At 30.9% G+C, this 17149-nt stretch overlaps 1 long non-coding RNA gene across 1 annotated transcript; it reads right to left on the bottom strand.

The window, feature by feature from the left end:
• Positions 1-14919: 14919 nt before the first annotated feature.
• Positions 14920-15637, bottom strand: LOC107869732. The gene is made up of 2 exons (XR_001673926.2): positions 15352-15637; positions 14920-15280 (listed from the first exon to the last, which is right to left on the bottom strand). It is a non-coding gene; the product is annotated as an uncharacterized LOC107869732 (long non-coding RNA).
• Positions 15638-17149: the final 1512 nt, after the last annotated feature.

The raw sequence follows: 17149 nt of genomic DNA, 5'->3' as shown, positions 1-17149 counted from the left end.
AATTTCGAAATTAGTTATTCGAGATTAGTTATTCCACTATGTATATGAAATAATTTATCTCATCATCATGATATAATAGATGGGATAAATAAACCCGTTACTAACTAATACCTCTAACCAAATATGAGATAAAATAATCTTTCATTTTATTCTAAAACTACTTATACCTCACATAAAAGCACCCCTTAATACCCTTTTAGGTTCGACCAAACATGAGATAAAATAATCCTTTATTTTATTCCAAAACTACTTATACCTCACACCAAAGCACCCCATAATACCTAAGTTGGCCTTATTGGATTCGAAATCGAGATGACGTTATGCGGAAGCTTAAAGTTTGCAAACCATAGAGATGATAAATCAGATGACAAAGAAAAACATAATACTAAAAACATATTATTGATATGGTTGGTCAAATGACCTATGTTGAAAAGTTAATAATGAAAAAACGTGAAATCTATTGGGAGAAATCTCTCCCTAAACAATACTCTTTAATAACTGTACCGTGGATGTTATTGTGTTATGAATTGAGAAGAAATGAGTAACAAAATAGAAATCTAATAAGATAGAGATCTTTTCCTACTAAGAAACCTTTTTTCTATCGAGAAAGTAATTTTAATTATGGTAGAAAATCAGGTAAAGTAAGGAATTCAGGACAAATTCTACAAATCTTTCGTTGGTCTGAATTTTCTGACAAATCAATCTTTGTATTCTTCTTTTTCACATAATTTTCATGTATCATTGCTGCTTACCATGATTAGTGATATGGGTTAAAAATTGAAGCCCATGCATTAAAAATAAAAGCATGAGTTATATTATTGGAGCCATGTTTTATAAGTGAACAGGGTTATATTATTAGAGCTTGTCCATTAAAAGTGAACATAGGTTAAGAGTGAAACTCATGCGTTAAAAGTAAATGTATAAGTTGAAAGGAGCACAAATATTAAAATTAAGCACGGATTAAAGCTGAAATCATAAACATGAATTGAAAATTGATTTGATTTTAAAGATGAATTAACAACAAATCCTAACAGGCCCTTCGGCCGCTTCTACTTACGAAATATGGCCATTCGGCACTATTATTTTCAAGCAAGTGCACGTTTATCCAATGCTTCTCCTCTTATGCCATCACTGCTACACAACTCTTCTTATTGAACTAACGCAAATACTTATCCTTAACCACTTTTTTTTGGTTTTCTTTTATTTTTCTTTTTATCATTCATAATTTAATTGTGTTATTTCCAACAATCCAACATATCTGATTTGACTTGTTACACCAAATTTTCATCATGTTCGTTCTGGGTTTTGTTGATTTGATTCAGAGCAAGTAGAATTGAGTATTTTTTTAAGCAAATTTTGAGTAAATCTTGTTAAGAAGTTAAGTTTAGTTTTTGGGATCGACCGAATTTTGGTGAATTTTTCTTTTTCTTGAAAAAAGGTTTAAATTTATTTTTCTATTTTTAAAAATTGACTAAATATATTCTTTATAAGTTTAGTCAAATTTATGTTTGTTATCATACTTTGATGTCAAATTTATCACTTTACTTTAAAAATTGACTAAATATACTCTTCGTCGTATTTTGGGGCTAAATTTTTCATTAACATCATACTTTGAGGCTAAATTTATCTCAGTGTTACGAAACTTTTCACATTTTTCCTTCCTTCAATAAAAAAGCCCAATTCAACTTTAACGACCCACTTTTTAAAAATAGAGTTCATAACTCAAATGGTCACTCAAATATGATTTTTTATCTCAGAAAGTTATCCAACTTTGATCTTTACCTCAAAAGTAACTCAACTATGAATTTTTAGCTCAGAAAGTCACTCAACTATCACATTTTTACTCAAAAAGTAGCTCAACCTAGTTAATTATTTTTTTAAAATATAATTTGCTTATGTGAATTTCTATTTAAAAATAAAATTTTTAAAAATAAAAAGTATCCATTAACTGCTTTATCCTTATTCTCCTAAATAATATCTCTTCTTCCTCTTTCTCATTTTTCTTCTTCTTTTCACTTTCTTCCAGTAAATTTTTTCATAAACCACACATTATAATCTAGGAATTGACAATTAAAATTATATGAAATGAAATTACTATCATATTTTATATTTGCATTTTACTTTTATTTTGTCTTTAAAAAAATTAAAATAAAGAGAGGGCAAAAGAAGATAAATAAAATAAACTTATAAAGTATCAAAAAAGAGAAAAAGGAAAGTGCACAATATTTTATTTTATTTTATTTTTCTTCTTTTTTCCTATTGTTTTTCCGTTTTTTCCTTTTCAAAGACATGAAAAATAAAATGCAAAGATAAAATATAATAGTAATTTCCTTTTGTATAATTATAATTCTTAATTTCTAGATTATACCGTAAATGTTTTATGAAAACTTATGGGAAGAAAGTGAGAAGGAAAAGAAAAATGAGAAAGAGGAGAGAGAAATATTAATTGAGGGGCACAAGGATAAAAAGGTCATTAAAGGAATACTTTTTATTTTTTAGAATTTTGTTTTTAAATAGAAATTTCACGTAAGTAAATTCTATTTTTTTTCAAAAAAATTAAATAGGTTGAGTGACTTTTTGATTAAAAATGTGGTAGTTGAGTTACTTTTGAAGTAAAGATTAAAGTTGAGTGACTTTCTGAGATAAAGATGAAAGTTAAGTGACTTTCTGGGATAAAATTTCATAGTCGAGTGACCATATGCGTTATTAACTCTTTAAAAATAAAACACATCCTAATCTAACTCGTTTGATTCGACCCACAAAAAATACACAAACAAATCCTCAATTATATTGATTGAATTTTTTCAATGAATAAATGTATTTGTTCTTCAATGTGCAAAGATGATAGGTCGTTTACAAATAAATAAAAAGTAAAATAGAATGGATAATGCAGAATCATGAAACTAGAGAAAATATTATTATAACTCTATTCATGTTTTAATTATGTTCAAATTTCAAAAAATTGATATGCAATTTTATGTACATCTAAATTTCAGAATTGATGAATAAGTTTTTTGAGCAAATGATATGATGAAAAATTTATGTAGATTCAAATTGTATGTAAAGACATAAAAATGACGAGATGTCACGATTGACACATAAGGAGACGTCTTAACTCAATCATCCAGAGAAATATCTAATGGGCATAATATATTGGAGACCGTTATATGTCATGTTTCATGAGATTTACACTGACAAAGATCCAAAAACTAAGGGTGGAATATACTTATTTGGGATGGTACTGATGCAGTTTCATTTTTCATCAACTATGCACTGATAAATATCTAATAACTTAATTTCGTTGAAAAATTTGTATCAACAAAACTGAAGAGATATATTTATTTGTGTTTTTTTGTGGCTTGAGCCAGATCGGACAAATTAGATTAAGATGTGTTTTATTTATTAAAAACTTAGTATTTAACATTGGTTTGAGCTTTTCTGTTAAAGAAAGGGTACATGTGAAAAGTTTCTTAACAATGAGGATAATTTAACTCCAAAGTATGATATCGAGGGTGAATTTTGCCCAAAAGTATGACGAAGGATATATTTGATCATTTTTCAAAGTAAAAGGATAAATTTGGTCACAAAGTATGATAACGAGGATAAATTTAATCTAAAAAATATGATGAAGGATACATTTAGTTAATTTTTCTAAGTAGAGGGATAAACTTGACACTTTTCACTTTTTTTATTTAGGGTGTGTTTGGTATGATGAAAAATATTTTCCATGGAAAATGTTTTCCTAGAAAATGTTTTCCTAGAAAATAAGTTGGTGTTTTACTTATTTTCTTATGTTGGTTGTTGAGTGGAAAATATTTTTAAAAAAATATTTTATGGTGTTTGGTTGGTGAATAGAAAATATAATTTTTTTAATAACCTAAATTTTAACTTTACATGAGCGTGTGACCCTCTAATTAAAAATATAATATATTTTCTAAAACATAATATTTAACTACACATTTTTAATCATTCGGTCAGTTTGTATGAGATGTGACATCAACAATTATACATTCATCTGACCAAATTTAGAAAATAATATAATTTTTTATTACATATTAGTAAAATTTATAATTACATATTTTTAATTTTTTTATTTATTAAAAGTAACTTCTTAATACGATTTATGAAAGAAAAAGTAAAAAAGAGTGAGCGATACAAGATCTAACCTAGAACTTGAACAAAAACGTGAAAACACACTAAGAAATAAAAAATCAGCAACCAAAGAAGAGAAGATGAAAATGAGAAACACAGATTCAAACAAAACAAAAGGGAAAATTACATTAAGTAAAGGGATAGATAGTGAGACACACCTATACCAATGAATAGCACCAAGGTGTGTATCAAACACCAAGACACACAACACCAATGAAGGATAACCCGACACTCTTAGGTGGACATAAAAGGATTCAATATCCTCAAACACCCACCTTTCTTGCCAAAGTGTCAACAAGAGTGATTCCACACTCAAAGATGACCCTAGTTCCAATGTCTTTTCCAAGACCTACACTAAGATTGCTTTTCCAAACCCTACACTAAGAAAAGAAAATACAATTTGAGTAATACTCAATCAATTCTTCAAAACTAATAAAAAAATAAGACTAAGGAAGTCTATTTATAACTATTACATAAAAGATCAAAATACCCTTAATTAAAAGGGGCTCCTATGGAGTGTAAAGAAAAGGCACAAAAAGACCAAAACACCCTTATGAGAGGGTGGTCATAGAGTGCTTAAAGAGCTCTTCTTCACACATCAACTTATGCAATCTCTTGTGTCATTTTGGTCTTCACAATTATTCTTTATTACTTGGACCTCTCGGGCATCTCATCAAGGCAAACGTCCAAGCAACCTTCCACACACAGAATTGATCTATTACGGACTCAAAGTGGGTTTCCCATGAGTGTCCCCTTGCCCTCAATTTGACCATAACCGGATTCTTTATGTGTTGGCCTTGCATGATGTTATCAAAATCTTTGATGATCATTTGACTCGTATCATCCTCCCCTTCTTGAAAAGGATTCGACCTCGAATCTACATCTTGAAAAACTAAAGAAAGAACAAGCAAGTACAAAATCCTCATGGCTTGAGGGTTAGGGTTAGTATAACAAAGAACATCACTATGCCAAGGTGGCAAACACTTGAAATATAACCACAAATCCTTTGTTTTAATCATGAAAATCTTAGTACAAATGTCACAAAGGGTTGGGCTAAGGGAAGCACCAAGTGAACACTTATCCTTGTTGGAAATTCCCCCATGCACAACTTGAGTCTATTAAATGGGTTGTAAATCCACAAGAAAGACTTTTCATTATAGGAAAGGGTACCAACACTCACAATCCAATCTTACTTGTCGTCTTGACCAAGCATTAAGTCGGATGTACAACAATCTCCACATCCCAAGAAGTTACCGGGGTCAAATGGGAGAAGTAGCCAAGGACAAAGGTTTCGACTATACTCACTTTCCCTAAGGTATCGTCCCAAAATTAGTCATACCCTCTTTATCACAATTGGAAATATCATGAGCAAAAAGAGGGTAGAGAAAGATGTCCCGCAAGTTAACTTCAACTATAGTGTTCTCATGCACGCACTCACTACTAATCTCAAGATCTCTACTATGAGTATGCTCAACACAAAAAACATATAGGGAAGAAGTAAATGGAATTTCTAAACAGGCACCACCTTCTCTTTCAAGAGAGTAATCCTTACATAGATACAAACCATCATGAGCATCAAAGGAATCACAATCAAAGCCATTTTCACAAGAAAGAATTAGTAATTGGGTTTCTTAAACATTCAAGTATATCAAGGTTCTTATCACCCAATTGCTCATTCTTTTCCAATAGTGAGAGATCACTATCAAGAATTGGATGGTTAACATAATCTTCACTCAACCCTATATTCTTGATGGATTTCAAGAAGTAGGACAACAAGTGAATCTTAAGAATACCACCTTTTCTATTAAACACATCACATTGTATATCATTAGGGGTCATGCAAGAAGTAATCTCACAAATTTCACACAAGACATCTTTCTTTGAGAGACGATTACTATTTAAAGGTAAGAAGTTGAAGCCTACAAGTTCACTCTAAAAAAGATACATGTCATTCTTCACATCATTTTCATTTTCATGATTTCTATAAGCAAAACTAACAATAAGACTTTCATCATACAATATGCTCAAAGAATCATCTCCATTCTCATGATCAACTCTATCAACATCATCACTAACTTGAGACTCATCACGCACACTATACATAAGCTCAAATAGGGGACTACATTCGTGAGTAAGTTGATCATCATTCACATCCTCACTAATTATTGGCAACTCACATACTAACGTAGACTCACCTTGGTCTTCACAAGGGTCAACTAGAGTGTGAATACTCTTGTCACTTGGTAATGGAACCTTATTCAAGTTATAAGTGCTAGAGCTAGATGGACACAAATCATTCTTACGAAAAGAAGCAATTTTGTCATCTAAAGGATCAATTAGTGCTTGTGTACTTACAACAAGAGTTTGGTCTTTATGCAACCTAACAATACCAAGAGTATCACAAAAGGAAGAATCATGCACTCCTACTCTAGGCAAACCCGCAACTACACCCACTTGGCTACTACTACCACATCATCACATTTTAAGCTTAAAAGAGTGTAGAGAGTAGCATTCTTACCTTGATTTGTTTCATGGCAGTCCACTTGCATCTTTGGAAAGCTTTCATCACAAGGGAGTGTTTCTAAACTTCCCTTTTGAATTATTTCTTCATCACCCTTCTCTTTGTGGGAGCTTTCGGCCAAGGGTTCCCTTGGGTCATCAATCATGTGTTTGTGAGGAACTCCTTGTGGATTCTCCTTTGTGAATATATGAGATTGAATCTTGAGCCAGGGGTCTATCGGAAATAGCCGATCTACTTATTCGAAGGTAGTGGTATAGACTGCGTATATTTTACCCTCCTCAGACCCCACTGTGTGGGAATACATTGGTCTTGTTGTTGTTGTTGTTATTGTTGAATATATGAGATTGAACCTACACATAAGAAGAATCAATGCTAGGCAAAATACTAGTATTTGGGTTAATGAGTAACAAGGGACCTTTGTTGGCAAGTGGAGCTTGGAGAGGAGGCATTGGATTTTGTGGAGTGTAAGGTCTTTGGACTTGAGGTTTTGAACTTGTGAAGGGTAAGGCCTTTGGTCAAGTGGGTTTGGATCTTGGTAGTTCGGATTTTGGGGTAGCATTGGAGTATCGAGTCTTTTTTATTGGACTTGGTTCATTAGAAGAGGTGAAGGTCTATTTGGCTCTCGGTTTAGTGGACTTTAGGCTTGATAGTTTGGATTTTGTGGAGGTTTTGGTGGACATAGTCTATTAACACCCACTTTTATTCTAGTTATGTCACCTTTCATTGATCCCAGATCCGTACGTACCATCTTTATATCTAGGCCAAATGACTCAAGTTTAGCCAAGATTGCACTAGCAACATCATTTCCTAATGTTTGAGAAGTAGTTCCATCGGATTCCATGACAAGTATCTAAAAATCAGCAAACCTACAAAATGAGCAAACAAGTTAGTTCAACAAGCCTCACCAACTCTCTCACTCTCGGATTCTTACTTCACACTTAGTCTCACAAGTGTTGAAACTTCAGCTTGTACTTAGTGAGTGATTGAGGGATGAATTAACTTTAGCCCGAAATATATTTTCATTTGATATGACTCAAAGAAAATAGCTTATGGACTTGAACCAACAAGTTTCAACGAATTACAAATGATAAAAGCACAAAAGAAACATTGACGCGAAACAAAAGACTCTAAACTAATTGTCAACCTAGTAGGTAGTTATTAGTTTGCTAATTAGTGATAGAATCAATACAAAAGGAACTAGAAACAATAATTAGAAACTAGGAAATCTAATTTTAGAGCTCAATTCGGTTGTTCATAAAAGTAATGACGTGACAACTTGTGATTGGACGTCACTTTTTAAAATTTTCAATTCTCAATCTTCTTATCTCGGCCAAACAACACCTTAGGGAAGGAGAGTAACGATTTTGAGGGGGAAATATGTAAGTTTAGAGCCTTTTCAAGCTTCAAATTGAATTTGAAATGAATTGGTCCCCCCTTGTACTTGCAATTGTACTTGAAGATTCTTGTCTTTGTTGTTTTCTTCTTTTGGCAAGACTAGGAAGCTTCTTGGAAATTGCCTTTAACAACTAGTACACCCTCTTTCCTCCCTTTTCAAGATCAAATAAGAACTTTTGAATATTCTTCTCCAACAAGATATGAAGATTGAGGAAGAACAATATGAATATTCAAGAGTTGACCAAGTTTGACCACAAGGCAAATGACCTCCAAATTTAAATTTTCTTTTAGATCTAGGTTCCCTTTGCCAAGCCAAATACAAATAATACAAAATTAAGTCCAAACGTCCAAACCATAATATACCACACAAAATCCACCATAAAAAAGCTTCAAACTCAAGTTCAACAATGGTGGAATGCTCAAAACTTAGATCTAGACTCTCTTAGTGCTAGGAAACAAGGATCTAGCACTAGATACTAACAAAACATACAAAAACAAAGTAGATCTAAGTCTAAAAAATCTGCCAAAACACAAAAATGGGTTAATAATTTTTTTGTGAGATTTTTTATTTTCTACACTTTTTTAGTTGATTTTAATCCAAGACTTAGAGTTGTGGGAACAACTCTAAAACATGGCTCTCTGATACCAAATGATACAAGATCTAACCTAGAACTTCAACAAAAATGTGAAAACACACTAAGAAACCAAAAATCAGCAACTAAAGAAGAGAAGATGAGATGAGAAACACGGATTCAAACAAAACAAAAGGAAAAGTTGCATTAAGTAAAGGGATAGATATTGAGACATACACCTACACTAATGAATACGCCAAGGTGTGTATCAAACACTAAGACACACAACACCAATGAAGGATAATACCACACTCTTAGATGGACATAAAGGGATTCAATATCCTTAAATACCTACCTTTCTTGCCAAAGTGTCAACAAGAGTGATTCCATACTCAAAGATGACCCTAGTTCCAATGTCTTTTCCAAGACCTACACTAAGATAGCTTTTTCAAGCCCTACACTAAGAAAAGAAAATACAATTTGAGTAAAACTCAATCAAATCTTCAAAACTAATAAAAAATAAGTCTAAGGAAGTCTATTTATAACTGTTACATAAAAGACCAAAATACCCTTAATAAAAATGGGCTCCATAGTAAAGAAAAGGCACAAAAAGGCCAAAACACCCTTATGAGAAGGCGGTCATGGAGTGCTTAAAGAGCTCTTTTTTTTAAAAAAAAAAATGATTTAATATCTTCACACATCAACTTATGCAATATCTTGTGTTATTTTGGTCTTCACAATTATTCTTCATTACTTGGACCTCTCGGGCATCTCATCAAGGCAAACGTCCAAGCAACCTTACACATGCGGAATTGATCTATTGTGAACTCAAAATGTGTTTTCCATGCGTGTCTCCTTGCCCTCAATGTGACCATAATCGGATTCTTTATGTGTTGGCCTTGCATGATGTTATCAAAAGCTTTGATGGCCATTTGACTCGTATCAGTGAGCTAGGTGGTATTTGATTTGACAAAACGAAGCAATAACTTTTTTTAAAAAATTTTTTTTTTGGTAAGAAACGTAATAAAAAGTTATAATTTATAAATTGTAATAAAAAGTTTTAATTTTATAATTTTTTTAAAAGTTATAAAGTTTTAATTTATAATTTTTTTTAAAAAAAACTCAGTGTACTATCACATCACTTCTTTATGTCAAATCATGTAAACGTAATAAATTATTACATTTTACAAAAAAAATTATAAAACATAATAAATTATTACGTTTTATAAATTTTTTTTGTAAAACGTAATAAATTATTACTACATTTTACGAAAACCTTTTACTGTACACATCCGCTATCAAACCGTTAAAAAAAGGAATAAAATATAATAAATTATTAAATTTAGCCTATTTTGGTAACTTATTAAATAAGTGACCTATTTTGATCACTTTATTCATGTTTTGGTTTATTTTGATTTCCAAGTTTCCATAAGTCATATTTCAATATTTTCTAGAAAATGATTTCCCTTGGCTCATGAGGAAAGTCATTTTCTTTCAAATGGAGGAAAATGAGTTCCTTTGAAAATATTTTTTGAAAATTATATTACAACCAAATAAGGGAAAATAGGAAAAGAAAACATTTTCCATCGTACCAAGGGAAGTCCTTTTCTTTGGTATTAAGCTTGGACTATTTTTTTTTGGCCATTTTCCAAAGTAAGAAGATAAATTTGGTCACAAAGTATGATAATAAGAATAAATTTAATCCCAAACTATGATAAAAGATATATTAGTTAATTTTTCAAAGTAGAGGAATAAACTTGACACTTTTCACCTTTTTTTTTTATTTATGGAAAATCCTTTTCTTTGGTATAAGCTTGAACTATTTTTTTCCCTTTTAGAGAATTTTGTATTATGAGGTTGTTAAATTATCAATTTTCTTGATATTTTTTCACACACTTTTTTGAAAAATAATAATAAAAAAAAGAGTATTTGATAATTGGAGAGATTTTTCTCAATTCTACCTTAATCGTAGAATGTATCCCCTTGAACTTAGGAGGTCATACAAATTTTACTGTTTTGTCAATGAAGGGCTATGAGGATTGAGCGTTTGTATTCCTTTATTGAAGCAAGGATAAACCTGTCAAACAGGTTAGGCTGGCCCGTCTAAAGGGCTCGACCCGATTTGACCATGTTCGGGGATCCCTCGGGCTACAGGACTGTCGGTCCCGGGCTGATCCATCTACGTTGACAGGTCCGATAAGCCCGATCCAATCCAAACCCGGACCAAGCCCACCAATTACCCGACTTGGCTTGATTCATTAATTTTTTTTAATTATTTTGGTTGTTGCTGACTAGGCCTCCAATGGTCAAACGGACTATTGGCCCAACAGCTATAATATCGTTTGGGACCCAACGACCATTTGACCAAATTTCCTATTTAATTAAAAAAAAATTGTGAGTTCAAATTTTTTTCTATAAATACCCTAAAAATCAAATCATTTTCCACACAAATTTTATTTTCTCATTCTATCAATCTCTCTCAAATATTCTAATTATCTCCCAAAGTGCTCAATTTTATTTTTTAATTTTGAGATTATAAATACAAGTGAAAGTTTTCTAAAATCGCAACTTTCGGATACTTTCAAAATTTGAACTTGTCATTTCATCTCTTACCTTTAATTTTTAATTAGTGTATTAATTATTGAATATTTATTATTATTATTATTATTATTATTATTATTATTATTATTATTATTATTATATATTTTGAATATTTTTTAGTTTATTTTATAATATGAATAAAACAAGAAACCTCAATAAAAGTATCAAAATTTTTTATCCCGGAAGTGGCAGTGGTAGTAAAAAAGAAATTTGTGGCGGTTCCGGTAGAGGTAGTTCGAGTAATAGATATACTGTGTGTCTCCGATACCGGTTAGTCAACCTTTTGAAGAAGAAATAGGTGTAGGTGCTCACAATATGGATTATGCAGAAGCTCAGGAAAATTATGGTATAGAAGAAGAGAATGAAGTAGATGTGGTTAATTTAGATGAAGATGATGAAAATATTGGTGAGACACCCGCAGTAGGAAATGCTAATGTTAGATATGAATCGATTAATCTTCCACTCCATCCTCCTCGTGCCTCAAGAGCTCGTAGAAGAATTAGTATTGCATGGAAATTTTTTAGGGAAATAGAAAAAAAAACTAAGGTGCAATACAATATTTTTGAAGTTGTATATGAGCATAAAAGATGAGACAATCAAGGGGGTACAGGTTCTTTGATGAGACATATAAGAAAAAATCACGCTAAAGAGTTACTTATCGCACAAGGTGGTGAGGCTGTTGGTGGATCAACACAAACCAGATTGAACCCAACAATTGGTCAATTAATTAAGAATTATAATAACATGAAGGACTGGGAAAAAATAGCAAAAATGATAATTGTGGGTTGTTTGCCTTTCACTTTTGCTTCTTCGAATGCTTTTATTCATTATATTCACGCAATTTATAATCCTATGTTTAGTGGTATTCCTAAAAGTACTTGTCGAGCCGATATTTTTAGACTTCATGCACAATATATTTATTATTTATCTAAATTATTAAAAAATATTCAATGTAGAATTGCTCTAACTTCCGATCTTAATCGTGCCATTAATAAAAATGATTATTTAACCATTACTTGTCATTGTTAGATAATAATTTTGTTATGCAAAAATGTATTCTAGCTTTTTTGTATGATGAAGATCGTAGACATACTGAAAATTTTATTTCTGAATCTATTACTAAAATTGCAGAATATTATGGTATTGAATTTTTTTTATGTATCGCTTTTGATAATGCATCTAACAACAAGGATGATATTGACAAGTTAAAAGCTGACCTTTCTCCGCCATTATTTGAAATATTTCATGTTAAGTGTGCTTGTCATATATATATAGCTTAATTGTAAAAGATGATCTTGAATTTTTTGAGCTTTATAATGAAAAGGTTCGGCTTACTGTTGACTTTATTCAAGAAAATAATCAAAGAAAAAAAGTGAGAATTTAAAATTAAATGTAAACAAAATGAACTTAGATCAATATTAATGATTGAAGAATGTGATACTAGATGAAATGCTACTTATACTTATTTAAAAACTTGTCTTGCTTATAAAGTTTCTATTACAATGACTTTTAGTCAATATTCTGGTTCTTTTCCTGAGTGTATGCTATATGATTCTGATTGAACTACAATTGATGATCTTGTTAAGTTTTTGAAAAAATTTTATATAGCAACGATTGAATTTTTCGGTGCTTATTATTCTACTGTTCGCAATATTTTAGTTTATTTAGCCGACATTTCTTGTTTGCTTAAAGAATATAAGAATAGAGGTTACAAAGAAGTTGTTAGTGCTATGCTTGCTAAATTTGAAAAATATTTTTATCCGCTTCCCTCAATTTACTTGGTTGGTGCTATACTAAATCCATGTATGAAATATAATACTATGTGCGACTTAAGTTCTATTATTTGAAGAAAAACCAGATTTATTTACGGCTATGACTGATGCGAACATTCACATAGAAACATTATATAACCATTATGCTGATTTACTTGATGTAGTTGTACCGACAAATATCACTCCAACTGTCGCTCTCGAGGAGCCATTATCTTCTAAAAGGCCGGCATATAGTGGTTTTCCTTATTACTTTTTTGATTTAAATATTTGGGACAGGGTTGAGACTTCAACATACACAATAATTTTTCGAGAAGAGCTTAAGATTTTTCTTCACCAGCCGATAGAGGATTGTAAAGCAGGGATCAACGCGTTGGATTGGTGGAAAAATAATGAAAGACAATATCCTGTGCTTTCAAGATTAACTAGAGATATATTGAATGTTCCAATATCAACCGTTGCATCGGAGAGCGCTTTTAGTCAAGGACGACAACAGCTTGAAAAAAACCAACACTCATTGGAAAGCAATACTATGAATGTTCTAGTTTGCCTTAGAGATCGGATTAGAGTGGAACGAAGAAATCAATGAATGGAGGTGGAGCCGAAAGACGAACAGAATCTTGAAGAAATTCTAGCTTCAAGGGACAACTCAGCACAATCAAGTCCAATGTATGGTTTTGTCCCCATTGACTTTGACTAACCTATGACAGTTCCCTTTAATATTAACATGAACGAGTTGATAAAATTGATGCAAAATATGTAGATTTTTCATTCATGTGAATTTTAAGTTTTGGATATTTTGCAATCAATAAAATACAACATTCATTCACTCCTTACTTTGTAATTTTTTCCATTTAAATTGAAATTTTAGATTAATTAAATACGTTTAATATATTACTATCAAACTTTACACTAAGTAATAAACATAACAAAGATATACACATATATTCTACATATATACACAAGTGGTATTTAAAGTAGTATATATTCTACATAGATGTGTATGTTGTATGTATATTTTTAAGTGGTATTTTAAGTAGTATATATTCTACATATATGTCTATATATTTTCTATAGACTAAAATAGTATATATTTAATGTCGATATGTTTTCTAAAGTAGTATATATATATATATATAGTATATATGTTGTATGTATATTGTTTCAAGTGGTATTTTAAGTAGTATATATTCTACATATATGTCTAATGTCTATATATTTTCTATAGACTAAAATAGTATATATTTAGTGTCTATATGTTTTCTAAAGTAGTGTGTACATATATATAGTGTATATATGTTGTATGTATATTGTTTCAAATGGTATTTTAAGTAGTATATATTCAACATATATGTCTATATATTTTCTATAGACTAAAGTAGTATATATTTAATGTGTAAATGTGTCTAAAGTAGTATAATATGTATGTGTGTGTATATATATATATATGTTCAGGGTAGGAAGACAAAGATGAAGATTGTCAAAGTGCTATGGAAGTATCCAGAGGTTTGTTGGGTCAAATACAATACAGATGGGGCATCAAGGGGTAATCCAAGTATTAGCTCCTATGCTTTCTGTGTGAGGAATGAGATAGGTGATCTAATCTATGCTAAAGGGGCCAAAATTGATAACACATCCAATGTGAAAGCTGAGGCTTATGGTATACTACAAGCACCAGTTCATGCAGACAATACTAATCAGAAAAAAGTGATAATTCAAACTGATTCTCTATTAATGCATAAAGTGTTAATTAGAGAATGTAATTGTCCTTGGAATGTTTTTGATTATGTAGAGCAGATATGGAAATTACTAAGTATTAAGCAAGTACAGTATCAGCACATTATGAGGGAAGGAAATCAACTTGCAGATCATCTCAAAAATCTAGCACTAGATAAAGGGGATTTCATAATTTCACAATTTGAACAGTTAGAAGTAAAGGGCAAGAGAATTCTGAACAGTGATAAGCTGCAGAGTCCATACATTCGTGTCAGAGCAACAAGAGATTATACAGGCTGAATAGGCTACAATGTCCAGTGTTCAGATTACAGTAGGTAAATGCAAATATTTACAATAAAAGGACAAACAAAAGCAGGTATGAATCTTTCTAGACTAATATTGGTCAGCCAACAAAAAGGACTCCATGTGAGATACGGGGAACATCAAAAAGGGGAGGGACATGTGAAATTTTGGCTATTGAAACACCTGGAAAGGGTATTGAAATTTGAGTACAAGAGGGTCTGTGCATCCTATTATCTCCATCCCATCAGTACCTTTCAAACAAGGTTGCTATCAGTACTAAGAGCTGAAGAGAAGAAAGAGAAGATGCAAAGGCGAAACTCACTCAGATGTGGAATACACTTTAAGCACCGTTCCCTACCACAGCACAACAACAAGAACTTCACCCAATGCACCGGAGAACACACTTGAAAGCACCAAAATTCTCAAGTTATGGAGGTGGTACAGAAATGGAAGCACGAAAAAGGAGTCACTCATTTTGAGATCGACAAAAACAACTTATTCAAAGTAAATACATACAGAAGGAGTGATTGAAAACAAGGGAGTCCAACATTTTTCAGCTGGAGCAGGGTTGCGGCGGAGAAGAAGATATACATTTTGGAAACCCTTTTGGACATTTATATATGTAATAACATTTGGGAAAGGGAGGGGTCTTTTATTGGGTTTGTTAGGGCCCACCTCGACAGAGTTATTTTTAATAAAGATGGGTTGGTCCATCTAATGTAAAGACATTTTGGGTTAGACCCATTTAATAAAATCACAAATTAAATAATAAAATCACAAATTAAATTTAAAAAATATATATGTTATATGTTTATATATTTTCTATAGATTCTAAAGTATTATATATATATATATATGTATATGGTCCATCTAATGTAAAGACATTTTGGGTTAGACCCATTTAATAAAATCACAAATTAAATTAAAAATAATATATGTTATATGTTTATATATTTTCTATAGATTCTAAAGTATTATATATATATATATATGTTGTATGTATATTGTTTAAGTGGTATTTTAAGTGGTATTTTAAGTAGTATATATATTATATTGTATTTATATATGTGTATATATTTTCTATAGACTCTAAATTAGTATATATTGAAAGTATACATGTGTATAAATTTTCTAAAATAGTATATATTTGGTGTATAAATATTGTATTTATATTTCTTAATGTATTTAAAATGTTTATATGTGTATATATATAGTGTATATTGGAAAAAATATTTAATTTTAAGATTTTTTTTTTTTAGTTTAGACGAGTCAAAATCGAACCAAGGTTAAGTGGGCGGTCCCGATTTATTTCACAGATTTTCAATTTTTGGGCCCGGACCGGAACAGCCCATCAAAATTGACCCGGTACCGAATCGACCCAAAACCTGATAACTTGAAGTGGGCCGATTTCGAATTGAATCGGCCTGACCCATTTAACTGGCTTTCCTCCGAAACCGGCCCGACCCGTTTAAATGGCTTTCAAGGAAATGATACTACTACAACTAGTGTCCTAGTTGATATCTTTGACATTCAAGATATATTATTAAACACTGATGAAATTCAAACATCCGTTCCTTAAAGTACGAAACTTCAACTCGTTGTCCCTCCGATTTCAGATCAGACTTTTTTTAAAAAATGACGTGAAGAATTTGAGAATAAGAGAGATTATTTTCAATAAAGATTATTATACATATTAGTGGTGACATGAGCTCAATATAACAAGATTAAATTTTTTTAAATTACTTTTTTGAAAGAGGCGCAATAAATCTTCGTAATTATTATATCTACTAGTTTAATCGCATGTGTAATATTTTATTATTTAAAATTAAATAATTTTATATTGTGGAATTTTGCATAAAGTGTAAAATTTTAAATTACTTTTTCAAAGATTCTTCACACTTAATTACTTACTACTATATATAAGGGAGGATTTCCCTTTTTGGTAGTCTTCACAAAATTTTTAATGCAATTAAATAGTTACACATGTTTACTTATTTTCTATACATGTTGTTACATTTGTCCTCATTTATTCTTTTATGATATTTTTATTTGAGACTTTGTAATTGAACTATACATAGTATTCTTTATATGTATATATATAAATCTCTTCTTATTCCTTA

This window comes from Capsicum annuum, chromosome 4 (genome assembly GCF_002878395.1).
Source record: "Capsicum annuum cultivar UCD-10X-F1 chromosome 4, UCD10Xv1.1, whole genome shotgun sequence".
In the NCBI taxonomy this organism is placed as follows: domain Eukaryota; kingdom Viridiplantae; phylum Streptophyta; class Magnoliopsida; order Solanales; family Solanaceae; genus Capsicum; species Capsicum annuum.
The sequence above is the reverse complement of the archived record's forward strand: the minus strand, read 5'-3'. Positions and strand labels throughout refer to the sequence as shown.